The sequence below is a fragment of the Moschus berezovskii genome, chromosome 22 (genome assembly GCF_049115385.1).
Source record: "Moschus berezovskii isolate FMDL1 chromosome 22, NW_MosBer_1.0, whole genome shotgun sequence".
Lineage (NCBI taxonomy): Eukaryota > Metazoa > Chordata > Mammalia > Artiodactyla > Moschidae > Moschus > Moschus berezovskii.
Genome location: NC_142481.1, coordinates 62791325 through 62812177, shown reverse-complemented (window position 1 = coordinate 62812177; position 20853 = coordinate 62791325). Strand labels below are relative to the sequence as shown.

General features: G+C 43.0%; 1 long non-coding RNA gene across 2 annotated transcripts in view; it reads right to left on the bottom strand.

The window, feature by feature from the left end:
• LOC129547286 (uncharacterized) overlaps positions 1-20853 on the bottom strand; it is a 60187-nt gene that overhangs the window by 17308 nt on the left and 22026 nt on the right. For both annotated transcript variants that reach the window (XR_016035974.1, XR_008684047.2), the window contains one exon: positions 19787-19930. This is a non-coding gene — a long non-coding RNA (uncharacterized LOC129547286). The remainder of the gene's footprint in view (positions 1-19786; positions 19931-20853) is intronic.

The window sequence follows — 20853 nt, the reverse complement described above, 5'->3', positions numbered from 1 at the left end:
TTCACTCAAACTCATGTCCATCAAGGTGGTGATGCCATCCAGCCATCTCATTCTCTGTCGTCCCCGTCTCCTCCCGCCCCCAATCCCTCCCAGCATCAGAGTCTTTTCCAGTGAGTCAACTCGTCGCATGAGGTGGCCAAAGTACTGGAGTTTCAGCCTCAGCATCAGTCCTTCCAATGAACACCCAGGATTGATCTTTAGAATGGACTGGTTGGATCTCCTTGCAATCCAAGGGACTCTCAAGAGTCTTCTCCAGCACCACAGATCAAAAGCATCAATTCTTCGGCGATCAGCTTTCTTCACAGAGCATAGGCCCTGCCTTTAAGAGTTGTTATTGCCCCCAGTGACCACAAGGCACAGCATTTCTTCCTGCCCTACTCTGCGTACTGGGGAAACCTGAGCCTTCCCAAGGGCCCGAGTGTCATTCCTTCTGCCCCTTACCTTTCACCATGCCAATCCCTGCCAAAGTGTTATGCCAAGGTAGCTGTCCTAGGCAGGTGAAATTTCTCTAAGAAGAGAGGCTTGGAAGTAAGAACCCCCTGACCAAAAGAGGTGGAGTACTGTGAGTTTTCAAATCTCTTTCAACTCAGAGTCTACCATTTTCCAGGTGCAAGAGGCTTGCTTTAGGTGTAGGAGGACCATTTGAATTTTAAGGTGGCAGTCCCATGTACGGGGTGCAGGTGGTCAGGATATTACTGCAGCTCACGGGCTGGCACCACCTTTCCAGCTCCCTCATAGAGACCACAGTTTGACACGGAAGTCAAGACCACTAAACCCAGGCATGAGACAGCAGCACAGGGGGCGGAGGCCTGGGGAGAATGCAGTAGACATTGGTTTTGGGGGTTTTCTCCTGCAGTGATTTTTATTTTCTTTTGGAGTATGGTTGGGTTACACAGCTGTTTGTTTTTGGTGCACAGCAAGGTCATTCAGTTACACATAAACATGTGTCCATGATTTATCTGTTTTATTCACGTAGAGCTTGTGAGAGGGTGCGGAGTCCATGTCCTTATTCTACGGAGATCACGTTCCTGTTCATTTTTTGTCTATTTGTGAATTTATCTATCTAGAAATTTACATGGTAATACCAGTCTCAGTTACCTCCTCTTCCACTCCCCTGTGTCCTTTCCCTTTGATAAAGTCTAAGTTTTCTAGGCTTATGAATCTGCTTGGTCTATTTATTTTTTTCCACCGATGTTCAGATTTCACCCGTAAGTGATAGCACATTCTTTTGGCCTTTGTCTGATGACCTGACTTCATGTGAGCATCGCCAGGTCCACATCTACATTGCTGCAGTTGGCCCCACTTCATTCTCCTGTGTGTGTCAGTCACAGCCCATGAATGTGTGCAGAACATCTCCAGCCTCCATCCGTCTGTGGATCGAGTTTCGGTTGCTTGCGTGCCCTGGCTGTTGTGAACAGCACCACAAAGAACGTTGGATGCACATGTGTCCTGGAGGTACACTTTTCCTAGGGTCTGGGCCCCGGAGGCGGACTGCAGCATCCTAGGCTGCTTTTTGTGTCTAAAGGAACCTGCATGCACTTGCTATAGTGGCTGTTGTCAACTGCATTCCCCCCTGCAGCCTGGGAGGGCTCCCTGTTCTTCGGGCCTTCTGCAGTATTTATTGTTTGTATACTTTCTGCCACCTGCTGCCAATGAGAGCTCCCTGTAGTTCTGGTGTGCCTTCCTCTTTAGTTTGGGTGGCCCAGGATTTCCTCAGGAGTGGGATTTTGGTTTCCTTTTTGTTTCAGTGTAAGAAAAATTTGCTGTTTGAATTGGCTCCTAAACTCCAGCCTTCTTTGAATTCTTCTTCTGTTACCTCCTGCATGTCATTTCTCCAGGGAGAGGATCATTCAGAGCCCCACAGTTCTGGTGAATGTGACGTGCCCACACTCAGGTTTAAGAGTTGTTGCTGCCTGAGAGGGCCACAAGGCAGCAGCACGTCTTCCTGACCCACACCGGTACCAAAGGAACCAGAGCCTTGGCAAAGACTGTACTCCTGGGCTGGAAAGCGCAGTGCAAGTGCCAGATGGTCCCACAGGGCCAGTGTCATCCCCTCCGCCCCTCACCCTTCACCTCCCGAGGCCTATCCCAACCCCTGCCAAGGTATTATGCTGAGGCCGCTGTCCTAGGTAGCTAGAGCTTCTCTAAGGACTGAGGCTTGAAGTAAGAACCCCATGACCAGGAGAGGTGGAAACAGGTTGTCTTTTAAAGCTCTTCCAATCCAGCCTGTCCATTTTTTTAGGTGCAAAAGGCTTGGAATGTGAATACTGTGGTCCCATCTAGAGAGGCCCAGGCAGTGTGGATTCAATGCAGTATTAGAGAACTGCTGCATAGAGATCTGGTATGGATCTTTTGAGTTGCCAGTGGAAAAAACCTGCAGGCTGAAGTCCACACTGATTATTTTACAGCCAACAGGCATCCAGCTGGTGGGAGCTATGATGTTTGAAGAGGGGAAACTGTAACGTACTAGTTACACCTCATGCCAGACAAACCTGGGTTTGATTTTTTCAGCTACCAACCATAAGTTGTGTGACCTTGGGTGTTTAATAACCTCTCTGAGCCTCAGTTCCCCCATCTGTAAAATGGGTATTATATCACCTAGTTCCATGGCTTATTTTAAGGTTTAAATGAGATAATGCGTGTAAACTGTCCATCACATTACCTAGCATGTAGGAAGTGCTCAGCAGATGATTAACACTTCCTGACTTAATGGTAGAAAAGTAACCCTAGATTTTCAACATCTCAAGTACGTATCACATCTGTACACACTGTGTGTGGTGGAAGAATGCTTCAGAGAGGGGAAAACGCAGAGAGAAAGTGCATTTCTGTTGGGGCCGGAGTTCCGCAAAAGGGAAGCACCCTCCATAATTGGGTGAGCACACTTTTCAGCTAATGAGGTTTAAAAAGGTGGGTGGGAGCAACGGTGTACAATGGAGAGTGTCTGGGCTTTGAATGTGCCAAGTTTCAGATCCTCTGTGACATCATGAAAGGGACTTGGTTTCCCTGAACTTCTGTCCCAAATCTAAATGATAAGATGATAACTATAGAAGGAGGTTGTTCAGGAATAACTGACCCCAAAGAAATAAAGTGTGTTCTTGGAAGTGGTCAGCTCCGCAGTCTGTATGTGTCCTTTGGTTCTCCCTGAGCTGCTTTACAGAGGCTGAGGTGTCCAGTGTGGGACTGCAGCTGTGTTGCATGGGTCATGGGTTGTGAAAGTGGGTCATGTCCCGGTTCTCAGTTCCCTGGGGCAGCAGCAGAGTGTGAGTCCTTGGCTTGGCAAGGCAAGTTCTAATACTTTGGCCACCTGATGTAAAGAGTTGAGTCACTGGAAAAGACCATGATGCTGAGAAAGACTGAAGGCAAAAGAAGAGGGCAGCGGAGGATGAGATGGTTGGATGGCATCACTGACTTAACAGACATGAATTTGAGCAAACTCTGGGAGACAGTGAAGGACAGGGAAGCCTGGCGTGCTGCAGTCTGTGGGATCTCTAAGAGTCAAACCTGACTTCAAGTCTGAACAACAACAACAAAGGAGACAAAAGACCTGTACTCTGAAAACTATACGACACTGATGAAAGAAATCGAAGATGACACAAGCAGAGGCGTGTTCTCGACTGGAAGAATCAACACTGCCAACATGACTATGTGACTATACTACCCAAGGCAATCTACAGAGTCAATGCAACCCCTATCAAATTACCAATGGCATTTTTCACAGAACCAGAACAAAAAAATCTTAAAATTTGCACAGAGCCACAGAAGACCCCCAAATAGCTAAAAGCAATCTTTAGAAAGAAAACAGAATTGGAGAAATCAGGCTCCCTGACTTAAGGCCATATTACAAAGCTATCGTCATCAAAACATTATGGCATTGGCATAAAAATATAAGTCAACAGGACAGAAAACCCAGAAATAAACCCATGCACCTATGGTCAACTAATCTACAACAAAGGAGGCAAGACTACACAATGGAGGAAAGACAGTCTCTTCAATAAATGGTGCTGAAAATTGGATAGCTACATGTAAAAAAACGAAATTAGAAATTCTTTAACACCATACCGTTAAGTCCCTTACTACGAACTTTCAAGCTGCAAACTTTCAAAGATGCAAACATGTGTTCACATGTCCAAACACTTAAGCGAGCTCTTGTCTGAGGCGTACAATGTCACAGGCATGCATCCTCTACAAGTGGTTGTGCATTTGTGTACTTTACTGTGCAGTGCTGTATAGAGTACAGCAGTACATCTTTATTTCAAGCTAGATCTGCAACAGGATGACTTCACTGAAGCAAGCTCATCCTTCCTGGGCAACACGAGGAGCTTACTAATGAAGAGCTGATGGAACTGGAGACCCAGAGAAAGGATGAAGAGAGACCCGAGGAAGAAGAAGTAACCAAAGAACCAAAGAGACAGACGACACAGGAAATGGGAAGGGGATTTGATTCGAGGAAGCACTGTTAGTTTTTGAGGCACAGGACCTGAACGTAGAATTGTACAGGAAGGTTGCAGCAGTCATTCAGAATGCAACCCAGTGCTACCATGTCATCTATGGCAAGAAAAAAAGAGCCACTACCCAGACATCATTGGATCATTTTTTCAAGAGGGTAGACAGAATTGAATCCAGCAAGGAAGCAGAGTCTGTGCTGTCATCAGCACACGTGAGTGAACTTGAAGCTTGCCCTCAACCTCCCATCACCAAGGGCCCTTCAGCTCTGCCATCGCCACCTCCTCTCCCTCCTCCTCCAGTCACTCTTCGTGCATTCGTGAATACTTGACGCCAGCCTCTGTGTGCCAGCTGTTACTCTCTACTTTTCAAAGTTCTGTACTGTAAGATTTAAAATGCTTTATTTTCTGGGTTTTTTTAATGTATTCAGTTCAGTTCACTCACTCAGTCATGTCTGATTCTTTGCGACCCCATGAATCACTGCACGCCAGGCCTCCCTGTCCATCACCAACTCCCGGAGTTCATTCAAACTCATGTCCATCGAGTCGGTGATGCCATCCAGCCATCTCATTCTCTGTCATCCCCTTCTCCTCCCGCCCCCAATCCCTCCCAGCATCAGGGTCTTTTCCAGTGAGTCAACTCTTCGCGTGAGGTGGCCAAAGTATTGCAGTTTCAGCTTTAGCATCAGTCCCTCCAATGAACACCCAGGATTGATCTCCTTTAGAATGGACTGGTTGGATCTCCTTGCAATCCAAGGGACTCTCAAGAGTCTTCTCCAGCACCACAGTTCAAAAGCATCAATTCTTTGGTGATCAGCTTTCTTCACAGTCCAACTCTCATATCCATACATGACCACGGGAAAAACCATAGCCTTGACTAGACGGACCTTTGTTGACAAAGTAATCTCTCTGCTTTTTAATATGCTGTCCGGGTTGATATAAATCATGGCAATAGCTTTGTTGATCCATCTCTCAGAGTAATGGAAAAAAAACAAAAATAAATGTAATCCAACTAAACTCAAAAGCTTTTGCACATCAAAGGAAAAAATAAACAAAATGAAAAGAAAACCCACAGATTGAGAAAAAATATTTGCAAATGATGTGACCAACAAGGGATTAGTCTCCAAAATTCACAAATAGTTCATGTGGCTTAATATCATCAACACAAAGAACCCAATCAAAAAACGGGCAGAAGACTTAAACAGACATTTCTCTAAGACATACAAATGGCCAAGAGGCACATGAAAAGATGTCCAGCATCACTAGTAGAGAAATGCAAATGAGATATTAATTCACACCAGTCATTACAGTTATCATCAAAAAATCCACAAAAAGGACTTCCCTGGTGCTGCAGTGATTAAGAATTTGGCTGCCAATGCAAGGCACACAGGTTTGATCCCTGGTCCGGAAAAATCCAACAGCCTTGTGGCAACTAAGCCCCTGTACCACAATTACTGAAGCCCATGAGTCCTTGAGCCCAAGAGCTGCAACTACTGAGGCTGGCACACCTAGAGCCCATGCTCTGAAGAGAAAAAAAAAAAGCTACGGCAATGAAAAGCCCACACACAGCAATGAAGAGTAGACCCCAGTCACTACAACCAGAGAAAGTCCACATGCAGCAATGAAGACCCAGCATAGCCAAAAATAAAATACTTTTTCAATATATTTTAAAAATCCACAAACAATAAATGCTGCAGAGTGTGTGAAGAAATGGGAACCCTCCTACACTGTTAGTGGGAATGTAAATTGGTGCAGCCACTATGGAAAACAGTATGGAGACTCCTTAAGAAACTGAAAACAAAGTTACTGTACGTTCCTGCAAACCCACTCCTGGGCATGTACCCAGAGAAAGACATGGTTCAAAAGGATACATGCACTGCAATGTTCACTGAAGCGCTGTTTACAAAAGCCAAGACATGCAGGCAACCTAAGTGGTCAGCGAGAAAAGATAGGATAAAGATGATGTGTACATAAATACAATCAAATACTGCTCAGCCACTAAAAAGAATGAAACAATGCCATTTGCAGCAACATGGAATGACCCAGAGATTGGCATACTGAATGAAGTAATAAGTCAGACAAAAAAAGAAATACTGTATTTCTCACATGTGGAATCTTAAAAAAAAAAAAAAAAGACAGAAAAGAACTTATTTGGAAAACAGACTCAGAGAAGGAGCTTACAGTTGGGGGAGGGGGATAGGGAGTCTGGGACGGCTTGTACACACTGCTATATTTAAAATGGGTAACCAACAAGAACCTACTGAATAGCACAGGGATCTCTGCTCAATGTTATTTAACAACCTTGTTCATTGGAAGGACTGATGCTAAAGCTGAAACTCCAATACTTTGGCCACCTTATGCGACGAGTTGACTCACTGGAAAAGAGTCTGGTGCTGGGAGGGATTGGGGGTGGGAGGAGAAGGGGATGACAGAGAATGAGATGGCTGGATGGCATCACCGACTCGATGGACATGAGTTTATGTGAACTCCAGGAGTTGGTGATGGACAGGGAGGCCAGGCGTGCTGTGATTCATGGGGTCGCAAAGAGTCAGACACGACTGAGCGACTGAACTGAACTGAAATGGGAAACCAATTTGAAAAAGAATAGATACATATATTACTCAATTATTTTGCTGTGTAACTGAATCACTTCATTGTACACCTGAAACTAACACAATATAAAACTTCCAGTAATATTAATACAAAGAAGGCCTTGCCTGCTGGCCCACTAGTTAAAAATATGCCTGCCAATGGCAAGCCACTCCAGTACTCTTGCCTAGAAAATCCCATGGATGGAGGAGCCTGGTAGGCTCCAGTCCGTGGGGTCGCTAAGGGTCAGACACGACTGAGCGACTTCACTTTCACTTTTCACTTTCCACTTTCACACATTGGAGAAGGAAATGGCAAGCCACTCCAGTGTCTTGCCTGGAAAATCCCAGGGACGGGGGAGACTGGTGGGCTTCCGTCTATGGGGTCACACAGAGTCGGACACGACTGAAGTGACTTAGCAGCAGCAGCCAATGCAGGGCAAACGAACTCGATCCCTGATCCAGGAAAATCCCACGTGCCACTGGGCAGCGAAGCCCTCGTCAACAGCCTGTGCTCTATAACAAGAGAAGGCACTGCAGTGAGAAACTCCCACACCACAACTAGAGATGCCCCCCCACACCACAATGAAGAGAAGCCCCCACACCACAACTAGAGACACCCCACACCACTAGAGACGCCCCCACACCACAACTAGAGACGCCCCCACACAACTAGAAACACCCCACACCACAACTAGAGACGCCCCCACACCACAACTAGAGACGCCCAACACCACAACTAGAGACGCCCCCACACAACTAGAGACGCCCCCACGCCACAACTAGAGACGCCCCCACAACTAGAGACGCCCCCACACCACAACTAGAGACGCCCACACACAACTAGAGATGCCCCCACACAACTAGAGACGCCCCCACACAACTAGAGATGCCCCCAAAAACTAGAAATGCCCCACGCCACAACTAGAGATGCCTCCACACAACTAGAAATGCCCCACGCCACAACTAGAGATGCCCCCACACAACTAGAAACGCCCCCACACCACCACTAGAGACGCCCCCACACCACCACTAGAGACGCCCCCACACAACTAGAGACGCCCTCACACCACAACTAGAGATGCCCCACACAACTAATGATGCCCCCACACCACAACTAGAGACTCCCCACACCATAACTAGAGACGCCCCCACACCACAACTAGAGATGCCCCACAACTAATGACGCCCCCACACCACAACTAGAGTCTCCCCACACCATAACTAGAGATGCCCCCACACCACAACTAGAGACGACCCCACACCACAACTAGAGACGCCCACACAACTAATGACGCCCCCACACCACAACTAGAGACTCCCCACACCATAACTAGAGATGCCCCCACACCACAACTAGAGACGACCCCACACCACAACTAGAGACGCCCCACACCATAACTAGAGACGCCCCCACACACAACTAGAGACGCCCCCACACCACAACTAGAGACGCCCCCACACCACAACTAGAGACGCCCCACACAACTAATGATGCCCCCACACCACCACTAGAGACGCCCCCACACCACCACTAGAGACGCCCCACACCACAACTAGAGACTCCCCCACACAACTAGAGACGCCCCCACACAACTAGAGACGCCCCCACACCACAACTAGAGACTCCCCACACCATAACTAGAGACTCCCCACACCACAACTAGAGACTCCCCACACCACAACTAGAGACGACCCCACACCACAACTAGAGACGCCCCACACAACGAGAGCCTGTGCACAGCAACCACAGCAGAGCCGAGACTAAATAAACACAATTTTTAAAAAGAGAGATCCAATATACTAATGCATATATATGGAATTTAGAAAGATGTAAATGATAACCCTGTATACGAGACAGCAAAAGAGACACAGATGTATAGAACAGTCTTTGGGACTCTGTGGGAGAGGGTGAGGGTGGGATGGTTTGGGAGAATGGCATTGAAACATGTATATTATCATATGTGAAACGAATCGCCAGTTCAGGGTCGATGCATGTTACAGGATGCTCGGGGCTGGTATGCGGGGATGACCCAGAGGGAGGATAAAAGGAGGATGGAGGTGGGAGGGGGGTTCGAGAGGGGGAACTCATGTACACCCAGGGCGGATTCATGTCTATGTATGGCAAAACCAACCAATATAATATTGTAAAATAATTAGCCTCCAATAAAAATAAAAATTAAAAAAAAAAGAGATAGATTCCACTCCTTTAAAAAAAAACTACAAAGGAAAATACAAAAAGTGGGTCCAGTGAGGAACATACTACATACTGAAAGAAGAAACAGCATACACGTGATAAAAATATATATAATATTTTGTCAGAACAGAGACCACACAGTCATATCAATAAATGCACACTGACAACTTTCTTATTTCTTAAAAGACACACTTTCAAAATAACGTATAGAGCAAAACTCAACTCAATAACATAATAAAGAAACTTATCTAAAAGTTATTCATAAAGTAAAAATATAAGGAACAAATGTATTTAAGGAAAATGGAAACGATAAGAAACTGTTGTAATTCTGGTATCAGACATGATGGAATTGAGATCAAAAGCAGTATGTACTAAAAGACAACATTTCATGATCAAAATATGAATTCAAGATAAATGTATATTAGGAATATCTAGTGTTCTTGCCTGGAGAATCCCAGGGACGGGGGAGCCTGGTTGGCTGCCGTGTATGGGGTCACACAGAGTCGGACACGACTGAAGTGACTTAGCAGCAGCAGCAGCAGCATGTACCACAGCAAGTACTATGATAAAGCAGAATAAAGGAGAAATAAAGATTCAAAAATAAAACAAACAGAAGACATCAACATACCCAACATACACGCAATACCAGTGTGCAAAAAACACAAAAGGACATACAATACAGAAACTAAACAAACCATATCAGTATATTTAAATTCCCGCAACAAATAATTGCCTTTTTAAGTGTACATGAAACAGTCATAAAAATTGATCACGTGATCGACTCAATGGACATGAATTTGAGCAAACGCCCGGAGATGGTGAGGGACAGGGAAGCCTGGTGTACTGCAGTCCATGGGGTCCCAAAGAGCCAGACAAGACTTAGAGACTGAACAACAACAAACTTTAGTCTCAAAAATGTTTCAAAAAAAAAAAAATGTTTCAATATGTTCCATAAAGTAGAAACAATAAAAACAATATCCTTTGGTCACACAATTAAGAGTAGAAATTAAAAACAAAATAAAAAGATTCTTTTACTTGGTAATTTCAAAGTTTTCTAACCAAGTCTTTGGTGAAAGAGGAAATACAAACTAACACAATAAATAAAATAGTCAAAACTAGAGACAATACCAAGGCTTCTCTGGTGGTCCAATGGTTAAGAGTCCATCTTGCAATGCAACGGACCCAGTTTGACCCCTGGTCCCGGAAGACTGCACACGCCACAGGGCAACCAAGCCCATGCACCACAACACTGAGCCACGCCCCAGAGCCCGTGAGCCGCAGCTACTGAGTCCATGTGCCACAACTCCTGAAGCCTGAATGACCTGGAGCCTGTGCTCTGCAACAAGAGAATCCACCCCAATTACCTCAACCAGAGAGAAGCCCCCACTCACCACAACCAGAGAACACACAGGCAAAGCAACAAAGACCCAATATAGCCAAAAATATAAATAAATAAATAATTTAGAAAATAAATACAATACCAAGTGTTGGAAAAAATATGGAGCAACTGAAACACACAATAAGGTGGGGCTGTAGATTGGTTCAACCAATTTAGAATAGTATTTAGACATTTATATGAAAGCTAAACACGATCCTCCTTTTGACCCAGCAATATTTCTGACAGACACACACGTAGATAAACACACATATACATACATGCAAAAGGCATGAGTATATATGTCTGTAAGATAATGTGTAGGGGCTTTCCTGGCAGCTCAGTGGTAAAGAATCCACCTGCCATTGCAGGGGACACTGGTTTGATCCCTGGTCTGGGAAGATTACACATGCCATGGAGCAACTAAGCCCGTGCTTCACAACTACTAAGCCACCACTCTAGTGCCGTGAGCTGCAACTACTGAAGCCTGCATGCCCGCACGTGCTCTGCAAAAAGAGAAATCCCTCCAATAAGAAGGCGACACACTGCAACCAGAGGGTAGTCCCTGCTCACTGCAACCAGAGAAAGCCTGCATACAGCAACGAAGACCCAGCACAGCCAAAAACAAAAAAATAATTTTAAAAAGACATGTACTAGAACATTCACAGCTGCTTCAAAATTGATAACCAAACACTGGAAACAACCTCAAAGTGTAGGAACAAAAGAAAAGATAAAATGCAGTATGAATTTATACAGTGAAATATTGTAAAGCAATGACAAAAAAGATGGGTGTACACAACAAAATGACATCACAGTATTTTCAGTAAAATAAGCTAGCCACAAAGTAGCACACACTTTTAAATACAGTTCAAATTCAAGCAAAACTGGTGTTTTAAGTAAGCAACCCCATGAGCTACAGCACACTAGGCCTCCCTGTCCATCACCAACTCCCGTAGTCCACCCAAACCCATGTCAATCGAGTCAGTGATGCCATCCAACCATCTCATCCTCTGTCATCCCCTTCTCCTCCTGCCTTCAATCTTTCCCAGCATTAGGGTCTTTTCCAGTGAGTCAGCTCTTCGTATCAGGTGGCCAAAGTACTGGAGTTTCAGTTTCAACATCAGTCCTTCCAATGAATACCCAGGACTGATCTCCTTTAGGGTGGACTGGTTGGATCTCCTTGTAGTCCAAGGGACTCTCAAGAGTCTTCTCCAACACCACAGTTCAAAAGCATTAATTCTTCGGTGCTCAGCTTTCTTTATAGTCCAACTCTTACATCCATACATGACTACTGGAAAAACCATAGCCTTGAATAGATGGACTTTGATCAGCAAAGTAATGTCTCTGCTTTTTAATATGCTGTCTAGGTTGGTCATCGGAGAAGGCAATGGCAAGCCACTCCAGTACTGTTGCCTAGAAAATCCCATGGATGGAGGAGCCTGGTAGGCTGCAGTCCGTGGGGTCGCTGGGGGTCGGATACAACTGAGCGACTTCACTTTCACTTTTCACTTTCACACATTGGAGAAGGAAATGGCAACCCACTCCAGTGTTCTTGCCTGGAGAATCCCAGGGACGGGGGAGCCTGGTGGGCTTCCGTCTATGGGGTCACACAGAGTCGGACACGACTGAGGTGACTTAGCAGCAGCAGCAGGTTGGTCATAACTTTCCTTCCAAGGAGTAAGCGTCTTTTAATTTCATGGCTGCAGTCACCATCTGCAGTGATTTTGGAGCCCAGAAAAATGAAGTCAGCCACTGTTTCCACTGTTTCCTCATCTATTTGCCATGAACTGATGGGACTGGATGCCATGATCTTAGTTTTCTGAATGTTGAGTTTTAAACCAACTTTTTCACTCTCCTCCTTCACTTTCATCAAGAGGCTCTTTACTTCTTCTTCACTTTCTGCCATAAAGGTGGTGTCATCTGCATATCTGAGGTTATTGATATTTCTCCCGGCAATCTTGATTCCAGCTTGTGCTTCCTCCAGTCCAGCATTTCTCATGATGTACTCTGCATATGGAGTTGGTGATGAACAGGGAGGCCTGGCGTGCTGCGGTTCATGGGGTCACAAAGAGTTGGACAAGACTGAGCAACTGAACTGAACTGAAGTAAAAAAAAAAAAAAGACATCCAAACTGGAAAGTAAATAAAACTATCTCTACTCACAGGTGATGTGATCTTTTATGTAGAAAACTCTACAGTCCACAAAAATATTTTTAGAATTAATAAATGAATATAACAAAGTAGCAGGATACAAAGTCAACACTCAAAAATCAGCTGCATTTCTATACACTAACAATGAGAAAAGGAAAGAATGAAAACAATTTCATTTACAACAGCATCAAAAAACAAAATACTTAGGAATTAACCAAGATGAAAGACTTCTACAATGAAAGCAATACAGAGCAAAAAATTTTACTGTACACTTAAGATTAGTGCACCCGATACACATTACTGAATGTTCAACCACCAAAACTGAAAGAAAAACAGTCACGAACCGACAACTCATTAAAAAAACAAAGAAACCCAGATGGTCAGAAAAACATAACATGCTCAGCCTCATCAGACATCAAGGAAATGCCGATTAAATCACTACTACAATCCCTACAAGATTAGGTAATACACTATCTGGTTGACTGATCAGTAAATCAGACTGACTAATATACAATCTGTTGGGAATACAAATTGGTGCAACAATTTTGAAAAAATGTGATGTAGCTTTCTGCGAGCATGCTCAGTCATGTCCGACTTTTTGCAACCCCATGGACTGTAGCCAGGACAAAGGCTAACAGAATTGTGCCAAGAGAATGCACTGGTCAGAGCAAACAAGCTCTTCCAAAAACACAAGAGAAGACTCTACACATGGACATCACCAGATGGTAAATACTGAAATCAGATTAATTATATTCTTTGCAGCCAAAGACGGAAAAGGTTTTGTCAGCAAAACAAGATGGGGAGCTGACTGTGGCTCAGATCATGAACTCCTTACTACAAAATTCAGACTTAAATTGAAGAAAGTAGGGAAAACCATTAGACCATTCAGGTATGACCTAAATCAAATCACTTCCGATTATACAGTGGAAGTGAGAAATAGATTCAAGGGATTAGATTTGATAGAGTGCCTGAAGAACTATGGACAGAGGTCTGTGACATTATACAGGAGGCACTGATCAAGACCATCCCAAGAAAAACAAACGCAAAAAGGCAAAATGGTTGTCTGAGAAGGCCTTACAAATAGCTGAGAAAGGAAGAGACGTGAAAGGCAAAGGAGAAAAGGAAAGATATACCCATCTGAACACAGAGTTCCAAAGAAGAGCAAGGAGAGATAAGAAAGCCTTCCTCAGTGATCAATGCAAAGAAATAGAAGAAAACAGCAGAATGGACTAGAGTTCTCTTCAAGAAAATTAGAGATACCAAGGGAATATTTCATGCAAAGATGGGCTCGATAAAGGACAGAAACGGTATGGACCTAACAGAAGCAGAAGATATTAAGAAGAGGTGCCAAGAATACACAGAAGAACTATTAAAAAAAAAAGATCTTCATGACCCAGATAACCACGATGGTGTGATCACTCACCTAGAGCCAGATATCCTGGAGTCCAAAGTCAAGTGGACCTTAAGAAGCATCACTACAAACAAAGCTAGCGGAGGTGATGGAATTCCAGTTGAGCTATTTCAAATCCTAAAAGATGATGCTGTGAAAGTGCTACACTCAATATGCCAGCAAATTTGGAAAATAGCAGTGGCCACAGGACTGAGGTCAGTTTTCATTCCAATCCCAAAGAAAGGCAATGCTAAGGAATGCTCAAACTACTGCACATTGCACTCATCTCACATGCTAGTAAAGTAATGCTCAAAATTCTCCAAGCCAGGCTTCAACAGTACATGAACTAAGAACTCCCAGATGTTCAAGCAGGTTTTAGAAAAGGCAGAGGCACCAGAGATCAAATTGCCAACATCCGCTGGATCATGGAGAAAGCAAGAGAGTTTCAGAAAAACATCTATTTCTGCTTCATTGACTATGCCAAAGCCTTTGACTGTGTCGATCACAATAAACTGTGGAACATTCTGAAAGAGATGGGAATCCCAGACCACCTGACCTGCCTCTTGAGAAACCTGTATGCAGGTCAGGAAGCAACAGTTAGAACTGGACATGGAACAACAGACTGGTTCCAAATACAAAAAGGTGTACGTCAAGGTTGTATATTGTCACCTTGCTTATTTAACTTATATGCAGAGTACATCATGAGGAACGCTGGGCTGGAAGAAGCACAAGCTGGAATCAAGATTGCTGGGAGAAATATCAATAACCTCAGATATGCAGATGACACCACCCTTATGGCAGAAAGTGAAGAGGAACTCAAAAGCCTCTTGATGAAAGTGAAAGAGAGTGAAAAGGTTGGCTTGAAGCTCAACATTCAGAAAACAAAGATCATGGCATCTGGTCCCATCACTTCATGGGAAATAGATGGAAAAACAGTGGAAACAGTGTCAGACTTTATTTTTTGGGGCTCCAAAATCACTGCAGATGCTGATTGCAGCCATGAAATTAAAAGACGCTTACTCCTTGGAAGAAAAGTTATGACCAACCTTGATAGTATATTAAAAAGCAGAGACATTACTTTGCCAACCAAGGTCCGTCTAGTCAAGGCAATGGTTTTTCCCGTGGTCATGTATGGATGTGAGAGTTGGACTGTAAAGAAGGCTGATCGCCGAAGAATCGATGCTTTTGAACTGTGGTGTTGGAGACGACTCTTGAGAGTCCCTTATACTGCAAGGAGATCCAACCAGTCCATTCTAAAGGAGATCAATCCTGGATGTTCATTGGAGGGACTGATGCTAAAGCTGAAACTACAATACTTTGGCCACCTCATGCGACAAGTTGACTCACTGGAAAAGACTGTGATGCTGGGAAAGGTTGGGGGCAGGAGGAGAAGGGGACGACGGAGAATGAGATGGCTGGATGGCATTACCGACTCTGTGGACATGAGTTTGAGTGTACTCCGGGAGTTGGTGATGGACAGGGAGGCCTGGCGTGCTGTGATTCATGGGGTCGCGGAGAGTCGGACACGACTGAGCGACTGATCTGATCTGACCTGACCTGACCTGATGGCTTTTTTCTTTACCTTTGACTTCCATCTCTCTTCCTAATTACAGTAATATTAAGTCAATCATGGATCAGAGACAGAAACTTGTTCATAAAACATTCTGTTTAATTAAAAGAAATTGAACAGATACCATACAAAAAGTCAAACTTGACTATGAGACATCCGATAAACTCTGAGGTTTCATGAATGGTTGTGAGGTCATGTTTTTTACTTGATCCTTGTTAAAAGACTGAGTTTTAACCGGGCTTTACCTCTCAAAGCCTTTACAAATTTTATTTGCTGGAAGTTAGGATTAAAATCAATTACATCTCCCAACACTATTGTCCCTTTAAATTTCCTTTCATGCCTTTTCTTTGAAAAATGACAGTCCTGTCTGAGCTCTTCTTTCTTTTTACACCTTCTAAATGAAGCCAACAGCAAACAACACACACAATACTGAAATTCTGTTTTCCTGCAACTTGTCCTAGAGCTACAAATTTACTAAGTACTTGATCTGCATCAAACATACATGATTTTTTTAAAAAGTATGTCCCATATAGTAGTTTATCCTTTGAAAAAGTTGATCGGTCTATATTTTATTAAGTCCCACTTACTAAAATACTGGCTAGTAGTATAACAAGAATAACATCAGATGAAAGAAAACTATTCAAATATCAATACACCTCCCATTTCCCAATCCAGATACTATAAGCTTAGGAAATTTAACTACAACTATGAAGTATTTTAGACCTCACAATATATCCTCAAACAAAAGCAAATTATCTTACTTTTAGATCTCAAATATAACTCAACCAGATACAGCAGGGCAAAACAAATCTAGAATTTTTAAATGACTAGCTACACTATAGTTTTGTGTAAAATTCAGAGATAGTAGAAAGCCTTCTCAATATTTTCAGTGAGGCAACTTATAGAACTCCCATCCCATTGAATGAAATACCATAAAACCAACTAAATAACATTTTTCATTTGCCCTGCATGTATAGTTAAACTTAATAAAATATAAAAATATAAAGAAATCTTTCCAGAGCAATAGCAGCTCACTCTCAATCAACTTGAGCTACACATGATTTGTCTGGCAAAGTCAATCTATCATTCACAAATCAATCCTCCATTCTTCTCTCCCCATAATATTCCATATATACCAACAACTAGAGAGAAAAAAATCAAGTAATAAAGAAACAGAAGTTCCTGCTACACATTCAGGAAATTCAAATGAAAAGCTGATAGTAATCTTAAATATGACACTATTTATAAAATATTCAGGGGGAAAAATAAATAAGAACATAACTTTTCTATCAAGAGACATTCCAGATGACAAAAGGTTTCAGGTGGAAGAGGATATTAGACTATCATTTAAATAGTAATTCCTCATTTCATTTTAAAGGACATAAACCATAACATGTTATATGGTGATGAAATTTAACCACATATTACTTACAGAGTAAAATCTGGCTCATCTAGATCCAGCACCTATAAAATATAAACTCACATGATATGCATATAGCATATTACCTTCCCTGGTCATTTAACTGAGCTCTTGTTGTCCTGTTCTACAGGAAAGAAATTTATTCCAGGTCTCACAGCACTAACGTACAAAGTTTATGTTACTGTTCACAAAAGAACAGTGAACATCACTGAAAATGTCAGAGTAAAGAGCTCTGAAAAGCTTCCCTCCATAAAAGCAACAAGAACACTAGCCAAAAAAAAGTCAAAATCAACTTTTTTTCTCAAAATTCTAGAAATTAACCAAAGATTTGCAGCAATCTTGGAAATGATTATCCAAGAAAAAAAGCCTCATCTCAGTAAGAACAATGAGCTTTGTGACCTTTTAATTTGCTCTATGCCCAGCTGCCTGGGCTTCCCAGGCAGCTCAGAGGTAAAGAATCCACCTGCCAATGCCTGGTGAGCTACAGTCCATGGGGTCGCAAAAGAGTTAAACACGAGTTAGCATCTAAACAACAACAAATGCCCATCTGCCCATCACCCAGTCCACAGGAGTCCTAAAAAACAATGGCCACAATCAAGTCTAGCAGTTCTGGGAGTTCCCAGGAAAAGGTCATTTATTGGACACAAAAGATTTCACATAAAAGGCAGTCATTATGTGAACTTACTCAGAGCTCACTAGTACAAAAAGTATTTTCCCCAAAAACTATCTATCAAAACCAGAGCCAGTTGAACATAACTCTTAAAACTCAATGAAATGAAACCCATTAATAGGCAAAATATCAGAACAGGCATCTCACCAAAGAAGGTATACAGATGGAAAAAAGCATGTGAAAAGATGTTCAACATCCTAATGCATTAGGGAATCTGAATTAGAAGTCAGTGCTTGGACTGCAAGGAGATCCAACCAGTCCATTCTAAAGGAGATCAATCCTGGGTGTTCATTGGAAGGACTGATGCTGAAGCTGAAACTCCAGTACTTTGGCCACCTCGTGCGACGAGTTGACTCACTGGAAAAGAGTCTGATGCTGGGAGGGATTGGGGGCGGGAGAAGGGGACGACAGAGAATGAGATGGCTGGATGGCATCACCGACTCTGTGGACATGAGTTTGAGTGAACTCCAGGAGTTGGTGATGGACAGGGAGGCCTGGCGTGCTGTGATTCATGGGGTCGCGGAGAGTCGGAGACGACTGAGCGAATGAACTGAACTGAACACACCTATAAGAATGCCAGAAATCCAAAACAGTGATCATGACAAATGCAGGTGTGAATATGGAGCAACAGGAACTTTCATTCATTGCTGGTAGAAATGCAAAAAGGTGCAGCAACTTTGGAAGATATTTTGGCCATTTTATCTCTTTTTACAAAACTAAAATACACTTATTATAAAACCCAGCAATTGTGCTCCTTGGTATTGAATATTTACCCAAAAGAACTGAAAACACATCCAAACAAAAACCTCCAATGTGTGCTTACAGCAGCTTGATTCATAAGTGCCAAAACTTAGAAGCAAGCAAGATACCCTTCAGCAGGTGGAAAGATGAACTATGTGACATGAAATACTATTGGACAGTACAATGAGATACTATTCAAGGCTAAAATGAACTGAGCTGTCACCCTATGAAAAGATATGTTGAAATCTTAAGTGCATATTACTAAGTGAAAGAAACATATATCAAAAGGCTACATACTATACGCTTTCAACCATATGATATTCTGCAGGGGTAAAACTATGCAGACAATAAACAGATCAGAAGCTGTAGAGATTGGGGTGGGGTGGGAGGGGTGACTCTGCAGAGTACAGAGGGTTGGGGTAGTGAGACTCTTCTGTATGGTACTGAAATGGTGAAGGCATGCCACCGTCCCTGTCAAAACCCATGAAACGTAAAACACCAAGTGTGCACACAAACTGTAAACTACGGATTCTGGGTGATAAAGATGTACCAGCGCAGGGTCATCAATCACAACAAATGCACTCTGGGTGCAGGATGCTGACAGCGGCTAAGGCTGCGCACACGTGGGCACACGGGAACTGTGCGTGTTCCACTCAGGTAATATTACCAAACAGTCAAGGAAGAAACAGCACTAACTCTTCACAGGCTTTTTTTTTTTAAATAACGAGAAAGAAACATTTTCCGCTTCACTGTATGACACCAACACCACCAAAATCATACAAAGTCACTATAGGGGAAAAGAAAATTAGACGTTAACATTCTTATCAAAACATTAGGACATCTGATTAGGATATCAGCAACATAAGAATAATTATTGTAATAATAATACACCATGATGAAGAAGTTTATACCAGCTATGCAAAGTAGGTTCCACAGGTAAAAATCAATGTAATTCTCTACCCACCAGATGGGCAACCCACAAACTGGAGCACAATGACATCACAATCCTCCCAGTGCAGTGAAGGCGCTGAGCCCCACATCAGGCTTCCCAGCCTGGGGTCCGGCAAAGGGACCAGGAATCCCCAGGGAACCTGACTTTGAAGGGCGGCGGGACCTGGTTGCAGGACTTTCACAGGATGGGGGGAAACAGTCTCCACTCCTGGAGGGCACACACAAAATGTTGTGTGTACCAGGACCCAGGGGAAAGGAGCCGGGACCAAACAAGAGACTGAACCAGACCCACCTGCTAGTGCTGGAGGGTCTCCTGCGGAGGCGTGGGTTGGCAGTGGCTCACTGTGGGGATGGGGGCACTAGCAGCAACAGTCCCGGGAGGTGCCCCTTGGCATGAACACTTCTTGAGGTCATGAGACAGGACACTATAGAACTCCTAGAGGAGAACACAGGAAGAGCTCTGATGTAAATTGCAGCAATGCCTTTTTCAATCCCTCTCCCAGAATAATGGAAATAAAAACAAAAATAGACAAATGTAACCTAACTAAACTCAAAAGCTTTTGCACAGCAAAGAAAACAATAAACAAAACAAAAAGACAACCCTTCAGATTGGGAGAAAATATTTGCAAATGATGTGACTGACAAGAGGTTAGTCTCTAAAATCCACGAACAGTTCATGAAGCTTAACATCATCAAAACAAATAACCCTATCAAAAAATGGGCAGAACACTGGGGTACATGTGTCTTTTTCAATTTTGGTTTCCTCAGGGTATATACCTAGTGGTGGGATTCCTGGGTCATATGGTCATTTTATTCCTAGTTTTTTAAGGAATCTCCATACTGTCTTCCCATAGTGACTATATCAATTTACATTCCCAGCAACAGAGCAAGAGGGTTCTCTTTAGTCCACACCCTCTCCAGCATTTGTTTGTAGATATTTTTGGTGATGGCCATTCTGACCAGTGTAAGGTGATATGTTGAACATATTTTCATGTGTCTATTAGCCATCTTCATGTCTTCTTTGGAAAAACATCTGTTTAGGTCTTTCAGCCACTTTTTGATGGTTGTTTTGCTTTTCTGATATTGAGCTGAATGAGCTACTTTACAAATTAATCCTTTGTCAGTTGTTTCACTTGCTATGTACCCAATGTTCATTGCAGAACTATTTACAATAGTTAGGACATGGAAGCAACCTAGATGTCCATCTACAGATGAGTGGATAAAGAATATTTATAATTTATAAATATTTATTTTTATAAAGAATATTTATATATTTATAAAGAATATTTATAAATATTTTTTATAACTTTATACAGTGGAATATTACTCTGTCATAAAAAGGAACACGTGTGAGTCAGT